The following is a 21,903-nucleotide window of genomic DNA, read 5'->3' on the forward strand; positions in this document are numbered from 1 at the left end:
CTTCCTCCTCTTCAGACTTCCTCTGAATACATTTACAATTCAAATCGCCCCATGCTGCTACATCCGCCATCTCTCCCCTTTTGTTCCATCTTCCAAAATCATGTTGACAACTCCTGTCCAATGGTGCCGAAGCCTCCTCTAGTGTTCTTCCTTCTCCGTGTATATTTTATACCTCTTTTTTCAAATTGTGGTTTAGAGGATTTGAGAATGAGACAGAAATAAAGATAATTTAACTGGAAGTCTATGTTTTTTAACAATGGAAAATCCAATAAGCATGTCTGTTTAGTGGATTCAGATGAGCAAATTTTGACATTTATATTAGGCTATATCCCTGTATTTAAGCATTTTGTTCTCTTACAAATTTATATTATTTAGAAATAGGCTTGAATTCAATTAAAATATAAACCATGTCTACAATACATTATACATAACCTGTTTCTCCAAGCTTGAAAACTTGAAATGTTTATATTGTGATACACAAAAACATATATATGCTTAGTTTATATATAAACACAATATATATATAACATATAGATGCTTATTATAATAACAGTATTATTTAGTATATTGTATTACTTAATCTAATTGTTAAAGTATTACTTTAATTATAACATAGACAATTACTTAGTATGTCTGTACATTTGCATATTTTCACATTTCTTCAACCCCATTGCTATTTACAAAAAATAGTGCCAGTTTGACATCGTATTACACCATTTTTTCTTGAAAAAAACTACAATAACAAAAGTAATTATCAACAGATCATCCTATCTAATAATAGAGAAACAAGCAAATTGACCATATCCCCAACACCCTTCCCATTGGCTAATCAGGGTGATGTGCAAATTAACTGCCAACCAAGATGGCGGCCGGCAGACAGGCAGCTGAAGCGAACAGGAGGCTTGTTTGCTCCAGTGATGGAGGAAGCCAAGGTTCCCTGCCTGCCGCTGCCGGCCTCTAGCTGCACTCTAAGAAACAATGTTGCAGTTATAGAAGCTAAACAATCCCCAGAAACCTGCTTTCAGCCAGCCGGGCCTCAGAGCTGGAGTTGAAAGTGTTTCAATTATAGAAGCTAAACAAAGCCCAGATACCTGCTTTCAGCAGCCGAGGTCTCAGAGCTGGAGCCGAGTCTCAGAGCTAAAGCAGGCTTTCAGCTCCAGTGACAGCCATAGAAGGCAAATAAATCCCAGAAAAAAGAAAAAAGAAAAAAAGGAGAGGTTGGGAGCTTCAGTCAGCAGCCAGCCTGAAAACGGCCCTTAGCCCCTCACCCAGACTGGCCAGGCACCCCAGTGGGGACCCCCACCCTGAAGGGGGTGCGACCAGCTGAAAACAGCCATCATCCCCTCATCTAGGCTGGTCAGGCACCCAAGCAGGACCCCCACCCTGATCCAGGACACCCTTCAGGGCAAACCGGCAGGTCTTCACCCATGCACCAGGCCTCTATCCTATATAGTAAAAGGGTAATATGCCTCCCAGCACCGGGATCAGTGGAGCCTCCCAGCACCAGGATCAGCGGAGCAGGGAGGCCTCACTACCCCTGTGTCAAGCGGAGCCACAAGGACTCCCAGCACCGGGATCAGTGGAGCAGCAAGGCCTCCTAGCACGGGGATCAGCTAAGCAGTGAGGCTTCACTGTCCCGGTGTCAAGCAGAGCCACGAGGCCTCCCAGCACTGGGATCAGTGGAGCCGCGAGGCCTCCTGGCCCCTGGAGCAGCGTGACAGGGGGCAGCGCCCAAACTCCCTGATCGCCCTGCAACTCTGTGTGTGACAGGGGGCGGGGCCACAACCTCCCTATCCACCCTGCTCTGTTCGTGACAGGAGAAGGCGCCCCAACCCCCTGATCAGCCCTGCTCTGTGCCTGATAGGGGGGAGCTCCGCAACCCCCTGATCGGCCCTCCTCTGTGTGTGACAGGGTGCGGTGCCCCAACCCCCCCACGGACCCTGCTCTGTGTGTGATGGGGTGGAGCCGCAACCTCCCCATCGGCCCTGCCCTGAGTGTGACGGGGGGAGGGCCCAACCCCCTGATTGGCCCTGCTCTGTGGGTGACAGGTACGGAGCCCCAACACTACTGATGGGCCCTGCTCTGTGTGTGACAGGGGGAAGTGCCCCAACCCCCTGATCGGCCCTGCTCTGTGCGTAACAGGGGGTGGAGCCGCAACCTCCCCATCGACCCTGCCTTGAGTGTGACAGGGGGCAGTGTCCCAACCCCCCAATTGGCCCTACCCTGAGCGTGACTGGGGGTGGCATCGCAACCTCCCAATCCGGCCTGCTCTGTGCATGATAGGGGGCGGCGCCCCAAATCCCCAATTGGCCCTGCTCTGAGCCCGACCAGGAGCTGCACCTAGGGATTGGGCCTGCCCTCTGCCACCTGGGAGCGGGCCTAAGCCAGCAGGTCGTTATCTCCCGAGGGGTCCCAGACTGTGAGAGGGCACAAGTGGGGCTGAGAGACAAATTTTTGTGCACCGGGCCTCTAGACTATAATAATAAAAGCATAATATACTAATTAGACCAGACAGCCGAAAGACCTTCCAGACGTCATTCCAGACATCCTTCCTGATGTAGCCACAGCAGGGGCCAAAGTAGAGGTGGTTAGGGGCAATCGGGCAGGCAGGCGAGCAGTTAGGGATGATCAGGCAGGCAAGCAGAGGTGCTTAGGGGTGATCAGGCACAGGGGTTAGGGGTGATCAGGCAGGCAAGTAGAGTGGTTAGGGGCTCAGACAGGCAGGCAGGCGAGTTGTCAGGAGCCAGTGGTCCCAGATTGAGAGAGGGATGTCCCAAATTGCAAGAGGGTGCAGGCCGGGCTGAAGGCTCCCCTGCCCCTGTGCACAAATTTCATACACCAAGCCTCTAGTATTAAAATAAAGAGACATCACAGAAAAATAGTATGGAACTATACATTGACTGTATGTATTTCAGGTCATATTTATAATTAACTAGAGGTCCAATGCACAAAATAAGTGCAAGGAACTCAGGCCTCGCAGGCCTGGCTGCCTCAGTTCTCACAGCCCCAGCTGCCTCTGCCCTCACAGTCCCTGCTGCCTCGCAGCCCCGCAGACCCACTCCCTACCCACTGGTCCTTTAGGAAGGTCATTCCAGAAAGTCATTCCACCGTCCAGTCTAATTAACATACTACCTCTTCATTATATAGGACTAGAGGCCCAGTGCACAAAATTCATGCACTCAGGGGGTCCCTCAGCCCGGCCTGTGTGCTCTTGCAGTATGGGATCCCATGGAGAGCGGGCCTAAGGTGGCAGTTGAAGAGGCTCCCGCCACCGCTGCCACTGTGCTTGCCAGCTGTGAGCCAGTTTCTGGCTGAGTGGCGTTCCCCCTGTGGGAGCTCTTGCAGTTAGTGTCTGCCCCCTGGTGGTCAGTGCCCATCATAGCAACCTGTCATTCTGCCATTAGGTCTATTTGCATACTAGTGGCCCATTTCACGAAGATTCATGCAATAGGCCTTCCTTCCGCTGGCTGCCGGCACTGGTTTTCCTCCAGCACCCGGGACCCAGGCCTTTGGTCCGGCCATAGCAGTGAGGCTTGGCTTCTCTGCTTCGGCTGCTCCCAGCCCCTCCTTTTTTTTTTCCAGCCACTCCTTGAGCGGAGCCCAGGGTGGACTGGAATCCTGGGGTGCCCCCAGTGACCCAGGCTCCCTGCGACCCAGGCCCCCAGCCACTCCTTGAGCAGAGCCCAGGGCCAGCGGGAAGCTTGGCTTCCTCCATTGCTGGGAGCAACCCAAGCCTCCTGCTCACTCCAGCTCTGTGGCCGCCACCATCTTCAGTCGTCTTCAGTCTTTGCGCTCTGCACCTGCATTTGCAAATTAACCACCATCTTTGTTGGGTTAATTTGCATAGTCGCTCTGATTGGCTGGTGGGTGTAGTAGAGTGGTGGAGTGACGGAGTGATGGTTAATTTGCGTGTTTCTCTTTTATTAGTGTAGATTAGCCTTTTATTATGTAGAATTCCTCAATGACCTCTATTTTTAGAAGCTACTCATCTCAGCTACACCACAGTTGTGCCCTTCTATTTTCTGGCTGATGTGGAAGACTTCAGAAGTAGTTCTTGTTTTCTTCTCAGACCATAGCATCTTAGCTTTCCAAGAAAAGCACCTCCTTTCTCTTGCATTTCTGTCCAACATGTTCAGGTTTGGAACTGTATGTTTTCCTCTTCTAGAAATTCAAAGTCAATACAATAGTAGCATGTGCCTTGTCAGCTCTTGGCTATGGTCCAAAATTTAAAACAGGAAAAAAGTATGCTATTTTGGTTTTTGTTCTTATTGTAGCAGTTTAGGTTAATTTTCGTCTTTTATGACTTTGCTTACTAATAAAAAACATTATATTTTTCTATTGACTTCTGTTTTCACCCAGAAATGTTCTACATTTACTTTTTTTCTCATCACTTGACTGCCAAAATTCAAATTACCACTTTTTTTCAATTTAATTATTTCAGAAATAACCATAGTTAGTTTTTCTGACTGAAATAATTGAAAAATGTTTTGGAATTATTTAAAATGCATCATACTAATTAGAAAGATAAATATTTATTCTAAAATGTCTTCATAATTTCAATGATTTTATTAATAAATTACAAATTTCACACCCAATAAATATACCCATTAAGGGAAACTTTTTGTTTAATTTAATGAATGAACATTATGCAGTAGGTATTGGAGAAAGAAAAAAATTTGCCAATCATGATCTTTTTTTTTCTTTTCTTAATGATATCCTTGCTACTTTGCTAAATCATGCAACAAATAGTTATGTTCTTGAAATATTATCTATTTATTCTAGATGTTAAATATAGCATTAAATAAAATATATGCTTACTCTCAAGGAGCTCTTATTCTGGTGTCATATAATATTAATTTAGTGCTTTAATTTGAAATAACATAAGTAATAGATATCATTATTATTCGCATGGCTATGTCAAACAATCTTTGTAGGTAGCCATGAAGAATTATGGCTAATCACTAATATTACTAGCATTCACTAACAATTTGTTAAACTACAGTGACTGCAATTTAACAGAGTATATTAGATTTAAATTTTACATTTAAATAGAATCTAATACAATACGATTAATTATAAAAATATATTGATTACCTGACCAAAAGAAGTTTTGCTGCAATTCCATTGCTCAAGACAGATTTGACAAAGTAAAACTAAAGAAAAAGTCTTTCACCATGAAGAACTTATCACTGATTTTTTTTTCAGCCATTTTTGTGCAGGTTTTTCCCTAACCTCTACAAAGCAATCCCTAATAACAAAGGGATTCGTTCTGAAGCCAAAAGTCAGCCATGAAACATATGGCTTTGCCATGCAAATATGTAATTAACATTTTTCACTAAAACCTCAAGGAAAACATGCAGTAGTGACTCTACATTTTTAGGCATTTTTAAATTCCAGAACATTTTCAGGGAATGCAATTGACAAACTGTGCATCTTTTAGTAGGTCTTTTCATGTCCTGGTTATTTAGATTATGAAGGAATACGCTTTCTTGTGAGAGCTTCCTAAGTACTCAGATGGAAATATATTGCAATAACATAGATAAGCCCATATGCTATGAATTGGCAACAGCTGTTTCACTTTCACCCTATGGGATGAGGGAGGAATAGAAACTGGAACACCTTGATTAATATTAAGATTCGAGAAATAGGATAGTGGCATGATAATTCTAGAGGTATCACCGTGTTTGTGGTAATATTAAACATAATAGCAGAGTGACAAGATATCACACTTACACATTACGATTATCTGAAAATTGCAAAACTTCAGTCTAATAGATATGTGTGTAATAATGCAGCCTCAATTTCTTTTAGTTATTTTACTCATTTAGCCAGGTGTCCTGAATCATTATACATACAATCTTAGCAACAGCATATGTTTAAAACTTAACATCAGATAATAATTTCTTTTAAAACCTAAAATAGATTGCAGTTAGGGTCTTTATCGTGTAAGGTAATAGGTAAAATTGTATAACTAATAAAGCAAGGTGTTTCAGGAAGTACATAAAATTATATATTATCTTTTTTTTAGGGAGATGTTTTGTTCTATAGTCTCAATACAATTTGCATCTGCCTAATGGTACCTATAAACCTCCATTAGTGATAAAGGGCACAGGATATCAAGCCAGATGCCAAGAATCATATTACAATTTTATAATTAAGTAGTTGTATAACCTTGGGCAAGTAACTTAAATGTTCTATGCCAAAGCTTAATCATCAACTCTAGATACGATTGGAGATTTATCACTTAAGTACCCATAATTACATCTGGTACAGTGTGAATACTCAATTAATTGTAATACTTCAAGCTGTAGAGGACATGGGTTGCATAAGAACTAAAGAAATGACATATTAGCTATATTTTATGAACACAAATCATAAACATCTTCAATTGTAGATTTTGGTGTTTTTTTAAGATGACTACTAATCATAAATATTTTAGGCTAGGCAAATGTTATAATTTGAATTGATGTTAGGAAAAAAAAATCAGTAAATTTATAAAGACACTTTGGAATAAAACATTTAAAAAGAATTATGCCCTAATCTGCTTGGCTCAGTGGATAGAGCATCGGCCTGCGGACTGAAAGGTCGCGGGTTTGATTCCAGTCAAGGTCATATGCCTGGGTTGTGGGCTCTATCCCTAGTGGGGGGCATGCAGGAGGCAGCCAATCAATGATTCTCTCTCATCACTGATGTTTCTAAATCTCTCTCCCTCTCCTTTCCTCTATGAACTCAATAGAGGCATGTTAAAAAAAAAAAAGAATTATAACTAGGAATCAGAAATTTGATTATCAAATTGATTCAAGCCAATAGCATTAAGACTTGCTTTAAGAAGAAGAAATGGAATAGAAAGGCAAGCTAGGGTTTTTTTATACACGAGATTAGATAGAGTTTAATGACTAAACATGAATAGAAAAACCAAATAAAAGAACCTCAAGATTTAGTAATTAGAAAAACAGTTGTACACTAACATAGTAAATACATAAAAAATTAAACTAAGCTAGCCCGGCCAGCATGGCTCAGTGGTTGAGTGGTTGAGTGTCAACTTGTGAACCAGGAGGTAGGTCAAGGTTCCATTCCTAGTCAGGGCACATGTCTGGATTGCAGGCTCAATCCCCAGTGTGGGATATGCAGGGGGCAGCTGATCAATGATTCTCTCTCACTAATGTCTCTCTCTCTCTTTCTCTTTCTCTTTCTCTCTCTCTCTCTCTCTCTCTCTCTCTCTCTCTCTCTCCCTCTCCCTCCCTCCCTTCCTCTCTGAAATCAATAAAATTCTATTAAAATAAATAAAACTAGCTTAAATAAAAAGAAATCAAGATTAAAGATGTTGGCTCCTCTCATTTCCTTGATTATATACCCTCTAATGGCTGAACAAATATATATCAAATACTTTCAATTATATACTGGAGAGAAAAAAGTAAGTTAAGAAATTAAAATAATGAATTTAAATATTTTAAAAGGTACAAGTGGAGAAAACAGCATTGCATATGACACTTAAAATTTATGATTAAAGACCTTTAAAAGTAGTTTCAGTTGTGTGAAAATGATGATAAATAAGGGTTAGTTTTTCTATTTTAAGGATAATTTTATAATTATATTAATTTTTAATATTTTTTAATTTTATTATTTGTTATTGAACTCACTGGGGTGAATTTGGTTAATAAAATTATATAGGCAAAATTCTATAACACATCATCTGTATATTGTAGTGTGTGTTCACCAGCCCAAGTCGTGTCCTTCCGTCACCCTTTATCCCCCCTTTTATCCTTTCCTACCTCTCCCAGCCCCTTTCCCTCTGGTAATCACCATACTGTTGTACATCTATGAGTTTTTCTGTGTGTTTTTCTGGTTTTTGTGGGGTTTTTTTTTCTTATTTAAGTCAGTTCTCTGTATCTGCGTCTGCTTCTATTTTGTTTGCCAGCTTATTTTGTTCATTAGGTTCCACATATAAATGAAATCATGATGTATCACCTCACACCCTTCAGAATGGCTATAATCAATAAATCAACAAACACGTTTTTGCAAGGATGTGGGAAAAATGAACCCCTCATATACTGTTGGTGGGAATGCAGATCGGTGCAGCCACTGTGGAAAGCATTATGTTATTTCCTCAAAAAATTAAAAAAGAAACTGCCTTATAATTCAGTGTTTCCATGTTTGGGAATAATATCCGAAGAAAACCAAAACACTAATTCAAAAGAATAAGTTGCACCCCCGTGCTCACTGAAGTGTTGTTTGCAATAGCCAATATTTGGAAGCAGCCCAAGTTTTCATCAGCAGATGAGTGGCTAAAAAAGCTGTGGTACATTTACACAATAGAAAACTAAAGGAAAGCTTACCTTTTGTGTCAGCTTGGATGGACCTGGAGAGCAGTATACTAAGAGAAATAAGCCAGTCAGAAGAAGATAACTATATTAATTTTTAGAGATGGGTAAAATATTAACATAAAATAAGTTTTATAAGTAGAGGAGAAGCAAGAAAATGAGAAGATAACTGTGTAAAAGAGAGAATATTACGTCAAAGATGGCAATTTACAGCATGTGGTAATAGAAAAAGGTAGGATGAAGTTGAAAAAGGCACAGTAAAGAAAATAGTCCTCAAATGGGGAAGGGGACAGACAGCAATATAGATGAAATTATATTTATATTAATTTTTAATTAATAAGAGGACAAAGATGAATTAATGTAGACACAGGGGAGATGCTTGTGCTATAAAGTGTTCTGTTTGGGTTTTTGTGTGTGTTTTTTAAATCTCAGATAGAGAATTTATTTATCCTACAAATGGCTCCAAATAAAAATTGAGTTAACTTACAAAAATAAAATCTAGGCACTATAGGTTTATTAAGCTAAAGTGTATGCTGAAACAAATGGAAGAGGTAGGGTATTTTGCCAGAAAACCTAGCATAAATTCAACATTTCTACAAGATAAGGTAGGAGGCATATATATTACAGTACTAAATGTGAACTGTCTAATAAAGGGCATTCTAATTATTCAAAGGGAAATATTTATTTCCTGCTTTAATATCTCAGAGTAATTGATTACATTAATTGTTTCATAAGAAACTTTGAACAAGATAGTTTTAATAAAATTCAATAACATCATAGTAAATAAAAAGTAGCTTATGAAAAATAAAGTTTTCTCTTCCAAATATAGTATTTACCTTACTAAGTTTATTCTGAGAGCCAAATAGTTCACGTCATAGCTATTCAATTGTTGGCTAGACTACTGGAACCTTGATTTTCAAGATTTTATTTTATTTTCATAAAGCCTTGCTCTGGCGGAGGATACAAGAAAGAGGCTTCTGTGAGTGTGCCTTGCAAAATTAGAGGAAATTGGTAAGGCAGTAGAATTTTACTCTAGCTGAGCTTACATATTTTGTACCACTTCATCAAACTTATATTGAGTCTAGTTGAAGATATGCATTTCAGTGCATTTCCAAGTTGCTCCTTTTATTTCCTGTAAATGTTGCTTCATTAAAGTAGTTCCTATGCTATTTGATGTATAGAAATATTCATGCTACATCTTCAGTATGAATTGTGATTTTCATTTGGAAAAGAACCCTTCATTTTCAAGTTTAATATGTTTAGATATTAATTTTTCTTTGATTAATTCCAGAATTGCTACTGCTGCTTAATTATTTTGTTCATTTGCCTGATATATCTTTGTACATCCTTTGATATTTAGACTTTTAAAATTACTATCTTAGATCTCTCTTACACAACATGTGGTTGTGCTCTTTAGCTTTATGGTTGTTTTGGGGTTAATCATCACTTGAGTATGCTGGTAATCATTTTCTTATTTTTTACAATAAGTAAGACATATAAACCTGTTTATATTGTGGAAGGAGAGAGGTTTGCAGAACTCCTAATTAACATCATCTGTCACTACAGCAAATTTAAGTTTCTTCAGTGGATGTGTTTGTTTGTTTGTTTGTTGGGGGGATTGTGTGTTTTATAATTTCAAATCATAAGGACTTTTAATAACATGAAGGCAATCTTTTATATATATATATATATATATATATATATATCCACCACATTGTATACTTTAAATATCCTAAAATTTCATAAGATTCAATAAAGATGAAATAAATAGATAGATAAATAAATAAATAAAAATAAAATCATAGGTACCTTTAAATCATTAATCTACCAAGGAACTTATTTGTGTTTTTACTTTTGGAGGAACTTTATCTTGCTGAAGGTAGTTTTTAAGTTATTGAAGGTAGTTTTTAGTTATTAAAATCAAATTCACTGGTTCCTTTTTACTTTATAATTATGGTTAGTGACTATTAAAATTAGATTATATCTGGAATTATATTTATTTTGGACAACACTGATGTAGGCACTTGATACTATCTGGGGTAGTGCTTATTTTTTTGTTTTGTTTTTTCTTTCATTAGAAATTTACATATTTGGCATTTATGGTACTAGTTTATGTCCATTTTATGTTCTGGTACACAGTTCTGAGAAAATTATACATTTTTAAATTATTGGACATGATGCTTTATAAATTACTAGAGGCCCAGTGCATAAATTCGTGCACTAGCCTGGCCTGCAGGATCAGGCTGAAACCAGCTCTCCGACATACCCCGTGGGGTCCCAGATTGTGAGAGGGCATAGGCCACACCCAGGGACCCCACCGGTGCACGATCGGGACCAGGGAGGGACAGGGGAGGTTGGCCAGCAGGGAGGGACCACAGGAGGGCTCCAGGGCATGTCTGGCCTGTTTCACTCAGTCACAATCAGCCAGACGCCAACAGCAAGTTAACCTAGGGTCAGAGTGTCTACGCTGGTGGTCAGTGCACATCATAGCGAGCTGTTGAGCACCCTTAGCATATCATTAGCATATTATGCTTTGATTGGTTGAAAGGATGACCAGACGACAAGGCACTTAGAATATTATCCTTTTATTATATAGGATTACAAACCAAACTATGCAATCTAAAAAATATCATGAACAATACTGGAAAATACATTGTTTTAAATTAGCTCCCTTCTGTTGACAAAATTGAACTATGAATTATGGCTTTTTTGGAACCTGAGAAAAAAATTTAAATGTATTGATTATAAATATTATGCCCATCCAGTGTGACTCAATGGTTGGATATCAACCCAGGAACCAAGAGGTCACCAGTTCCCTTCTTGGTCAGGCACATGTCCGGGTTGGGGGCTTGATCCCTGGTAGGAGGCATGCAGGAGGCAGCCGATGGATCCTGTTTCTCTTTCATCAATGTTCTATCTCTCTATCCCTCTTCCTTTCTCTCTCTCTAAAAAGAATAAAAACATATTTTTAAAAAGTAACCTGATGTGATTATGTAAAAATAATACTTTTAAATCTGTGAAATAAGTCTAAAGAGAAGAGTGTTACTACTACTTTTCTGAATACTGTCAAGCCACTTGAAGCTATTTATTCAGACCTCAAACCTTTTTTCTTCTGAGAACATCTTGATAAATATCACACTTTCAAAATACTCACACAGTGTACTGTTTAAATATTTAAGTAAAATTTATAGGATCATTTAAAACAAAAAATATGCCTTGATCTAAGAGAACTGCTTAAACATTTTTTTCATTGTGTAACGAATAATAGCTAAATTCACCAACTTAAATAGCAATAAAGTCAATTATCTCTCCTGTCTAACACAGCAATTGCTTGAAAGGTTGATGATAAAACAAAAATTCAAATCCAGATCAATTTTTCACTATGAGATTCAGCTTATGAAAAATAGAATATGCAACATTTTATGCTATTTTAAACTCTGGGTACATCCTTAAAATAAATTGAAGAACTGGAGATTTAGTATCATATAAATCTAAAAGGCATTCATTTGATATGTAAATTAGGCAGGGAAATACAGAAGTGGGAATAGAATTTCACACTAACTGAACTCCCTGAAGCCCTTAGCTATTTCAATTTTATTGAAGATTTCATCAATTACCTACTAACCCTAATAATAAGGAGCCTAATGATCCTTCAGAATGTAATTTCTTAGTGAATTTCTTTTCTAGTTTTATGTCTCCCTATTGTGCCCTTTATAAACTTAAATTCATTTGCTTGATTTTTGTAATGCAATTGTATTATTAATTTAAAAAAAAATGAAAACTTGGGAGCCACGTAGGCTGTTCAGAGTTTTTTTTTTCCCTTTTACAGAATGGCCAATGACTATATATATATATATATATATATATATATATATATAATCAGTCGAAGATATTTCCTCTCTTCATTTACATAAAGGTTCAATATGACATTTTAGCATAGATGACCACAAAATTAAATATTATAGTTATAAATGTATAGCTTGACCATTTACAAATGTTTTAATAACAGAGCATGCCAACAAGGAATCTTTTGAAATAATAAGTGTTTGGCTACTGATGAAATGTAGAAAATTGCAGTTAAAAAAAAACTAACCTTTATATATATATATATATATATATATATATATATATATATATATATCTTGTTTCTTTATATATATCTTTATATATATCTTTATATATATCTTTATATATCTTTATATATATCTTTATATATATATATATCTTTATATATATATCTTTATATATATATATCTTGTTTCTCACCAGATATAGATATAGATATAGATATAGATATAGATATAGATATAGATATATACACACACATATATGTATATATGTATATACACACACATATGTATATATGTATATACACACACACATATGTATATATGTATATACACACACACACACATACATAGACAGTATATACACCAATATCCTTACGGTAATATCAAAACAATCTAATTATAGATTATGAATAAGAGATTCCAGAGATTCTAACACTTGCCATTTTCTAGTAACTGAAATTTTTGTTTTTAGACAAATTTGATTTCCTTTGGATGAGAAAATGTCTCTGTCTTCTGAATTTGTTTTTCTTGAATGAAGAAAACTTAAAGCTCTCTTAAGTTTCTAATTTATTAAATTGTATACTGAAGTATGATATTTCTTCTGTATTAACTTCTAGTGTCAAAGAGCCCATGATATTTTCTGCTTATTGACTCCACATGTATCAGCTATGATTTACTACTTTGCATTGTGTTGACTAGAAAAAAATCTCCAAACAAAAGAAACCTAAGCTTTTCAGCACTTTATGTTAAGTGATTCAATAACTGTATATTGTCATCAGTGATTTTCTGGAAAAAAGTAGTTTCTGGAAAATGAATACTGCAAAGTCAGTAATAGATATTTCAGTCATTGAACAAATTTAGTTATGATAGTCATGGCATGAGGGATGGTGTAATAAGAGGAGTATATTCTTGTTTCTCAGCAGCTCTAGACAAAATTCTAGATAACTAAAAGACATAGCTTTGTTTTCAGAAATTTCAATTTCTTCCACCCTTTCACAAAAAGATCTTCAAACTTATACTCTTTTAATGTTTCTCCTTTATTTTATTCTATCCTTCTCTATAAGCATTGTCTATGTCTTTCACTCAAAACAATTTTGAAATCACTCTGCACTATGGTTTTAAAATGGGTACTAATTTTGATGTCATACTCAAGTTTGTAAAACAAAATATAAGTCCTTTATTCTCTATAGATGAATTTTACTAACTTTTCTATTCCTGTCATGCTTGCTATTTTAGAGTAATTCAGAATTTTCAGTTAAAACAATCTCTTTCAACTTAATCACATTTAGACAAATGTTGGGTCTCAATATACAGTTATCTTCCTTCTAATGTCACTCTTCTGGATATATGAATAGGTAGGTCAATGATGGTTTTGTATGATCTTTGATTATTAACAAAATGTGGATTTGAGTTCTCTGAATCCTTGAGAGTTTCCCCTAGGCCTTTTAAAAGCTACCAAGATTGGAGGAATGTCATGTGTGTGTGAGTGTGTGTGTGTGTATGTGTGTGTGCGAGTGTATGTGTGCGCGAGTGTGTGTGTGTGTGTGCGAGTGTGTGTGTGTGTGTGCGAGTGTGTGTGTGTGTGTGCGAGTGTGTGTGTGCGTGCAAGTGTGTGTGTGTGTGTGTGTGTGCGAGTGAGTGTGTGTGTGAGTGTGTGTGTGTCTGTGTGTGTGTGTGTTTTGTTTTCTCCAGTGCTCAGTTTCCATTCTTGGCTACACTGAATCAGCCATGCTTAGAGCTATAGACTGTTCTTGAATCTCGTCTATATTCTCCAGCTGGCTTATCTCTACCATTTCACATTTGTAGCAGCATCACTTTGCCACTTGCCAGAAGTAGCCATGGAGAGCTACTCATTGCCTCCAGATAGCCTATAGAAAATCCTGAATACTTTCCACATTACAGTAGTTCCCCTTATCTGCAGAGAATGTGCCCCAAGACCCCAACGGGTACCTGAACCCTATATTTATATGCCTTTTTCTATAGATATATACACTTTACAGCTTCTCTTTGGCATATCCAGTTTGCCAGCACCATTATTGAATAAAATAAGGGTTACTTGAACACAAGCACTGCGATACCGGGACAGTTGATGTGGTAACCAATATGACTACTAAGTGACTACAGGGTAGGTAACATGTGGATAGGAAATGGATCATTTACCTCCCAGGCAAAATGGAGCAGGATGATATGAGATTTCACCATACTATTCAGAACAGCATGTAATTTAAAATGTATGAATCACTTGTTTTTGGAATTTTTATTTACTATTTTTGGGCCATAGTTAACTATGTATAACTAAAATTGTGAAAAGCAAAACCTCAGATAAGTGGGGGGCTGCTCTATCTGGGAATGGGAAGGCTTTGAAGAACAGACACACTCCTTATCATCCTTTTATCAGTGCTGCCTTTGACTATGCAGGGGCTTATACAGGATCACTTTGCCACTGGTTTCCTATCAGTATCCAAACAAAGAAGGGAACATTAGACTGTGCCTTCCATGACAAGAGCTGAATTCATACCTCTGATCACATGTCTTCCACACATCCTTTCAAATCTCTTGTCTGTCCCCCACTCTCCCCATTTCTCCTTATCTTGCATAAATATGGGCATAGTGGCGTAAGCTCGATGGTAAAGGCATCATTAAATGGAAAGTTCATCATTCATAAACCACAGAAGCTTCTTGTTATAGGAGCACACCAAGCTTTGTTTTAGATGTGGAACTTATTGAAAAATTGAGAGCTATTTGTTACAAAGTCATAAATGTATTAATTTAATATTCAAAAAACCCTCTCAGATACATTTACTTTCATGTACCATCTTTAGATACATGTTAAACAAAGACAAAAATTAGGAAAACATATAAAATTTATAAAGAGCAGTATTATAAAGGAATATACTTAAACTAATTATGGCAATATTTATGCAAATAAAATACATCTTATCCTGTTAAAATGGTATAAAATTATCTTCTGAAGCTTTACTTCCTATAAAATTTTATAGTTCAATATATACTTAATAATAACATTGTTATCATTGTCAAAATAATAAAAATAAGTGTGTTCTTTACTCTAAACACAATTTCACTGATTATAAAGTAAGATATTTTGCTATTCATTGACTTAATAATCAGGTTTTAAATATGTGGTTCCTAAAATTCAGTTTTTCACAAACAAATGCTCTTGACTTTCTAAGATGACAAAGCTAAAAATTTATTTAAATATAAAAGTTATTGACTTTTATAAAACTTAGCCAAGGTGGTATCTTCATTTCTAGGTATTTTATAGAGTTTGCTCTCATTTGTCTAATGTTCACCTTTGAAATAATACATTTCACATCACTATTTATTTATCAACTAACTCATAAGCATTGTGTAAAATGTGTTTGAACTATTTATTTTATCCACTTAATGTTTACAAATTGCCTACCTTTATAAATAATTTAATGGTAGCTAGTTTTATGCATAACTTTCTAATGTAAAGCTTCTAGATATTATTTTTCTAGTACAATTACCATTGACATGAGTTTTAAACAATTCTATATATCCATCTCTCTGGAAATAAAAATATCAATATGAATAAAGTTATAATATAAAGCAAACTATGTCGTTTTTTAGATGTATCATTTTAACTTTAATACTTTGCTGTAATGGGATCTCTTCTAATTCATTCAGCCATCATTGCAATCAAGTAACCATTACTATTAATTACTTTTCCATCATTACAAGTGGTCCTTAACAGATAGTACCATTGTACTTTGATTGGGGCATAAAATAAGAAAGTGTGTTGATCTAAGTACCTTAAATGATACTGTATCTATAATACTGTGCCCATCATTATTTTTTTCACAGGAAAATTCTCCAAAGATTAGTCTAATTCCACCATGGTCTGCAATCAATATAACTCTTCATATGTACAAGTTATTAAAAAACCCTAACCTTGTTTCAAAAACAATTATAATTCCTGTATCCATTAATTCAGACAAATGTGTTTTTTTAAACAATGAGTTGGTAGGGCAAAGTGCTGGTAAAAATAAAAAAACAAGTCACCCTTTATTTTTCTTATCATAAATTCTTTAAGAGATTTGCAAGTGCCACCCCAGAGGTGACCACCATGTTTGGCTCGGTGGGTATCTCTCAGGCTCTGCTTCCCTCATTGTTTGTCTGTCTCTGTCACATGCAGACTCATGTTCACGTGTGCATGTCTGCTTACTGAAATCACATGTATGTGACATCTCAGGTGGGACCCTGGTTGCAGATTTTGTGCAAGTGCCTAACATGAAAGGACCCCTGAGGCACAGAGAGACCCCTGCACCACCTTTAAGCAGCTTCTCAGCTTCCCTAGTCCATGTGGACTGAGATTGGTGAATCCCATCTCCTCTCCAGGGACATTACTGTTTTTCATAATTCTTAGCTATTTCACCAGTGTTATGATGGATAGTCTCAAAAATACATCTTGGAAAAATTGTGTGAGAATTTAAGTGGAGTGACCTCCTAGGATGAGCACTGTCAGGGGCAGGTGAACACCCATGGAACTTGGACAGGTCCTGAACACTGTTCTCCCAGAAGAGGGGCCTTTTGCAACTTCTCTCCAGGGCATCAGATGAGGAATCTGCTTCCTCACTTTGTCTCCAAGCCTGGTCACCACCAGATCAGAAGCCTGTCAGTCTGATGGTGATGGCGGTGCTCTCTCTCCAGTGTTGAGAAGGCCTGTGGCCCCACTGGGGAAGCAGGCACCTCTGACATGCAGAGGCATGTGCATTGCCTCTCATTGAAAGTGCATGTGTTTGTCTTTTGCGCTTTAGAAAACATGGACTTTTGAGAGTTTTATGCACAACAGAGATGTTAAATATTTCTCTGGTTTTCGGTGGTGAAGAATGCTTTCCAGCTGGTGCTTTGTCTTTCTAGATTTCTGCATTTTTCTCAGTTTTGTTTTGGGCCAGGAAGCACCATCCATTGCCTGACTGGCTTCTGGCACAACTGCTGGACATGGCACAACCGCTGTAGGTGGATGCTGTGGCCTACAGGTCTGGCCCTGTATTGGGCTTATAGGGATATACAACAGGCATTGAAGCAGGAGCTGGCTTTTCCTCATGGGCTGGTGCTGGAGTTGTGAGAGGAGAAAGTATCACCCACATGCCTGCATTCCCACTTGTCCCCCAAAGACAGAACACAGCCGCAGCCCAGGATCCACCACAGGATACCCTCCCTGTAGGCAGCCCAGCAGATGGTGGTCTGAGGCCAGCATTTGCTCCTGGCCAGCCACTGTGTGTGCTCCCTGTGTGTCTGGCACCAGCTCCTTCACATAACCCACATGCACCTCTACCCCCATTCCAACCATACCTCCCCTACCTCATTTGGGCTCTGCTCCTTGAGCTCTAGGGCATCTGGCCTGCTTTGCTTAACATGGCAGGGTGCTCCAGGTTGAATACAGAAATTGTGAGCTTCCTGGGGAGACTGGGTGAATTCAAGCTGGGTGACTGAGTCTTCCAGCCATCCATGGCCCTTGATTCCACAGACCCCCAGGTGGCCACACCCTCTTCAGGCCTGCTCTGGCTTTCTGTAGTGTGCCTCACCTGCCCCATACTGGTAGAGATGAGGCAGGTGTCTTTGTCAACCAGCTGTTGCTTCTTGATGTCCTGTATTGAACTCTACAATGAAAGTGACCTGTATCCAGTCGAGACTTCAAGCCCTGACCAGTCCTAGTTGTTGATGTTCCTGCCCACTGAATCTTGTACTCCCAGATCAGGCCAAGCTCTGTGTCTGCACAGAACTCCACCCAGGGAAAATTATATTCACCTCCAGCACTTAGGATAAACCTCAGGCAGAGTGTGCCACCCACACTCCATATCTACACAGCCAGCCTTGACCTGGGGTTTGAACATGACTGAACCACCTCCCCACTTAGCCTGCTCGAGCTCAGGGAAGACCCTCCCCATGTGAAACCCCTTACACACACACACACACACACACACACACACACACACACACAGAGGGGACGTAGGACTGCTCAGATGAGGTCAGAGTGGTGGCCTGGCCAGAACAAAACCACCTTGGGCCTCCCTGTGTTACTTCTGGGTCTCACCATGAAATGGGCCAAAGGCATCTGGGCAGACCTAGGGACAGCCATGGTGGAGTATACTACCACACCTTGGGGCATGGGCATGCAGCAAGAAAACATCCTGTGAGTGCAATTATTTTAGCGAAGTGAACTGGCTGGTTAGGGGTAGTTTTAGAGTGGGGCTGCCTCACTACCAGGGTTCCAAGTTCTGTTTGGCTCTATTGTCAGGAAGTAAGATCACTGCTCTGGTCTGAGGAGATGCTTGGGGTAGAGGAGCCAAGCAGTGACATCATTTCTTTTTTTTTCTTAATTGAATCTATTAGGGTGACATTGGTTTGCAAAATCATATAGGTTTCATGTGTATAACTCAATAAAACATCATCTGCTCACTGTTAAGCTAGGTGGCTCAGGAGGCGGTGAAGGAAATAAAGAGAGTTGATCAGAAAAGGAAGGAAGGAAGGAAAGTTTATTCTGCGTCCCCGGGGAGACCCACATACCCCAAGGACAGGGCACTTGAATTCACGCCAACAGGGAGGGAGGGTGCTTTTTTCATACTGCGGTTGGGTGAGGGGCGGGGACATGAGCTGAGGTATTCAGTTGAGGAAGTTTCAGCTGCAGGGGGTCAGCCAGGTATTCAGGAATGAGTCAGCATCTGTGTGGGGGTCATGGAGAAGCCAGTATCTGTGTCTGGCATGCTGATCTGTTAGAAATGCCAGGGGTAGTCCATTATCTCGTCACATGTCTGCATGTATCCAATCCTGGGCTCTCTCCGATCTAACATCCCGGCCTTTTGATGATAAGGGACAGCGACTCATTCTGACTGCTTCCAGCTGACCAGGGGTGACGAGGGGAGTGGGGGAGGTTAAAGGCCAGGGTCAAGTAGAGGCAAGTCAGAGGGGAGCCGAGTGTAGGGATGAAGCAGGAGCTAATTCACAGTCACCCATGACATCTCCGTGATCCGGGAGCAGATGAACTTGAGGAGGCAGGGGGCTAGGAGAGAAAAGACACAGATGAGAATCAGAAGCCCTATCATGGGTAGGACCCAGGTAGCTAAGGGGCTTTGGAACCAGCCAGAAGGAGAGTTGTCCTGGAAGTGTCCTGCATGTAGTTCTTCACTCAGCTCAGTCAGGGTCTGTACGTTTACGTTTTGCTATTCCGGACTCGTTGATGTAGTAGCAGCATTCTTCCTGAAGGAATATGCAAGTTCCTCCTTTTTCTGCAGTCAGAAGGTCTGAGGCGAGCTGGTTCTGTAGGGCTACCTGGGCTATTGATGTCGCTTGCCACTGTAGGGAGGCTAAAAGAGGCGGTAGTAGACTCCAGGGCTAACTGGAGCTTGTCATTAAAGTACTGAGCAGTGACCAGACTGTTCCTGAGGGCCACACAGTGAGGCCTACTGAGGCAGCGATACTCACCCCTAACATGACAGGGAGGAAGGCAGCTCGGTGGGTCCAGGGATGGGATGGAGGGAGCAACCAGGCGATCTCCGACTCTCCATACAAGGTTAATTGGGGAACTACTGTGACCACGAAGCAAGGCCCGGGTCAGAGGAGTTCATGCAGTTGCTTAAGGTGCCGTTGCACCAAAAGAAGGTACCTGGGCTGGCCTTGGTGAGACTGGATGTGGTGTGGTATGACAGTCTCTCCAGTGACAACCCCAATAGGTGTTGACATCTTGATTACACCTGTCGGGGTTCCGCTGGTTGTAAGCAAAACAGACATAGGGTCGGCCAGTATTGGACACTGACTGGATGTCGACAGTCATCCGGATCTTTGTCTGGCATCCGAACAGAGGGCAGTCCTGAGATCCTACCTGCCGGGTGACTTGTTTGCCGTTCTGGTAGTGTGTTTCACGGACCTTGAACCTCCATACATAAGCGGGTGGGGGTGGGTGTAGGTTGCACACGGCCGGGAGGAGAAGGAGGAGGGGAGGGCGGTTATGGCAGACCTTAGTGGGGCCCAACACCTCACATTTATAGAAGTCATGTTGCTCCAGTGTCCTCTTGAGTCTGAAGAGGTGGTGCCAGGACAGGTCGTCAAGCTGGGGTCACCAAGCAGCTTGGCCGCAGTGGGGGCTATGAGGATTACAGTGTGAAGTCCCATCCACCTAGGTTCTAAAGCTTGTGGATGTAGGTTCCTAAGGAGGACCGAGTCACCATGGTGAAGGGCTGGTTCTTGGGAGTCCTGGTCGGTCGGCTCTGGCTTGGGCAGAAACCTGTTCTCTGAGCAATTGCCTGATTAAAGACAGATATGGGAGATATGTACCCAGGGGAGGGGGATCAGTAAGGAGACGGTGGTTGAGCAAGAAGGGTCAAAAGGGCTCAAGAAAGTGGGGCTCCTTGGTGTAGCCAGAGTTTGGTCAGGGCCATGGGCAGGATGTCCGGCCAGGAGCTGCAAATTTCTAGAGAGAGTTTAGTTAGATGGTCCAATAGGTTGGAATTGAGTGGCTATGATGAGGGCTCAAGCCAGTGACAGAAATCCAGCAGGATGTAGAGGAGGAGGGATTGATGTTTGAGAGAGTAGATGGAAAGTTGTGTTGATGAGGGTGGGCATAGGAGTAGGTCCAGGGTTCATAAATAGAGAGTGACACTAGAGGATTTCCCGTCTAGAATTGATGACACCCTCATCATTCCATGTCCGTTTCAACTGAAAATATTTAAAAACCTGAGCAAAATTGGAGGGTCCCTTGCCAGGTAAGAGCCTGTGAGGAATGATGGGTCATCCGGTCCTGGATGGTGTCGCCGAATCTTCTTCGGGGATGGTGGGAGGCACTCGGTGAGCCTGAGAGAGTTAGGTATTGCAGTGAAAGTGGGAGGAAATGTTAGAATGCGCTGTTATCCAAGGGAAAATGGAAGGAGCAGTGGAAGCCAGGGGCCTGGAGGCTGGAGAAAAGGCGGGGAGGGAGAAGGTTGAGCAGCCTGTTCCCAGGCCTCTAGCTGCTTGGATTTTAAAGTTGCCGCATTTTTTCTTTTGGGAAGGGTGGAGGGGGATGGGGCGAGGTCAGAGCAGTTTTCAGTTCAGAGGAGGGAACAGTCGTGGAGGAAATAAGGAGAAAAGGCATTCACAGCGAAGACTGAGCTATGCGAAAACTGAGCTAGGCTACTGTGGTCTGGGACCACAGGGCCCCATAACGGGATGCATGGTAGTGGGGAACTGGTGTCCCTGTAAAGGGAGGGGGCCAGGAGTGGAAGGAGCAGGGAGGCTGGAGTGGGGAGGCTGAAGGGCAGAGTGGCCGCTAGGATGGTGAGGATATCTCATCCTAACAGGGGCACAGGGCATGAAGGCATGACTAAGAACGAGTGGGTTATAGGGCTATGATGAAGGAGGCAAGGAAGGAGTCTGGTGGCCAGAGTGCAGGTGGATTTACCGTCAATACCCATGTCCGAGATCTTGGAAGGATAAAGGGACCCTAAAAAGGAAGGCAGGACAGAGAAGGCAGCCCCCGTGTCAGCCGGGAAGAT

This window comes from Myotis myotis, unplaced genomic scaffold (genome assembly GCF_014108235.1).
Source record: "Myotis myotis isolate mMyoMyo1 unplaced genomic scaffold, mMyoMyo1.p scaffold_m19_p_2, whole genome shotgun sequence".
Lineage (NCBI taxonomy): Eukaryota > Metazoa > Chordata > Mammalia > Chiroptera > Vespertilionidae > Myotis > Myotis myotis.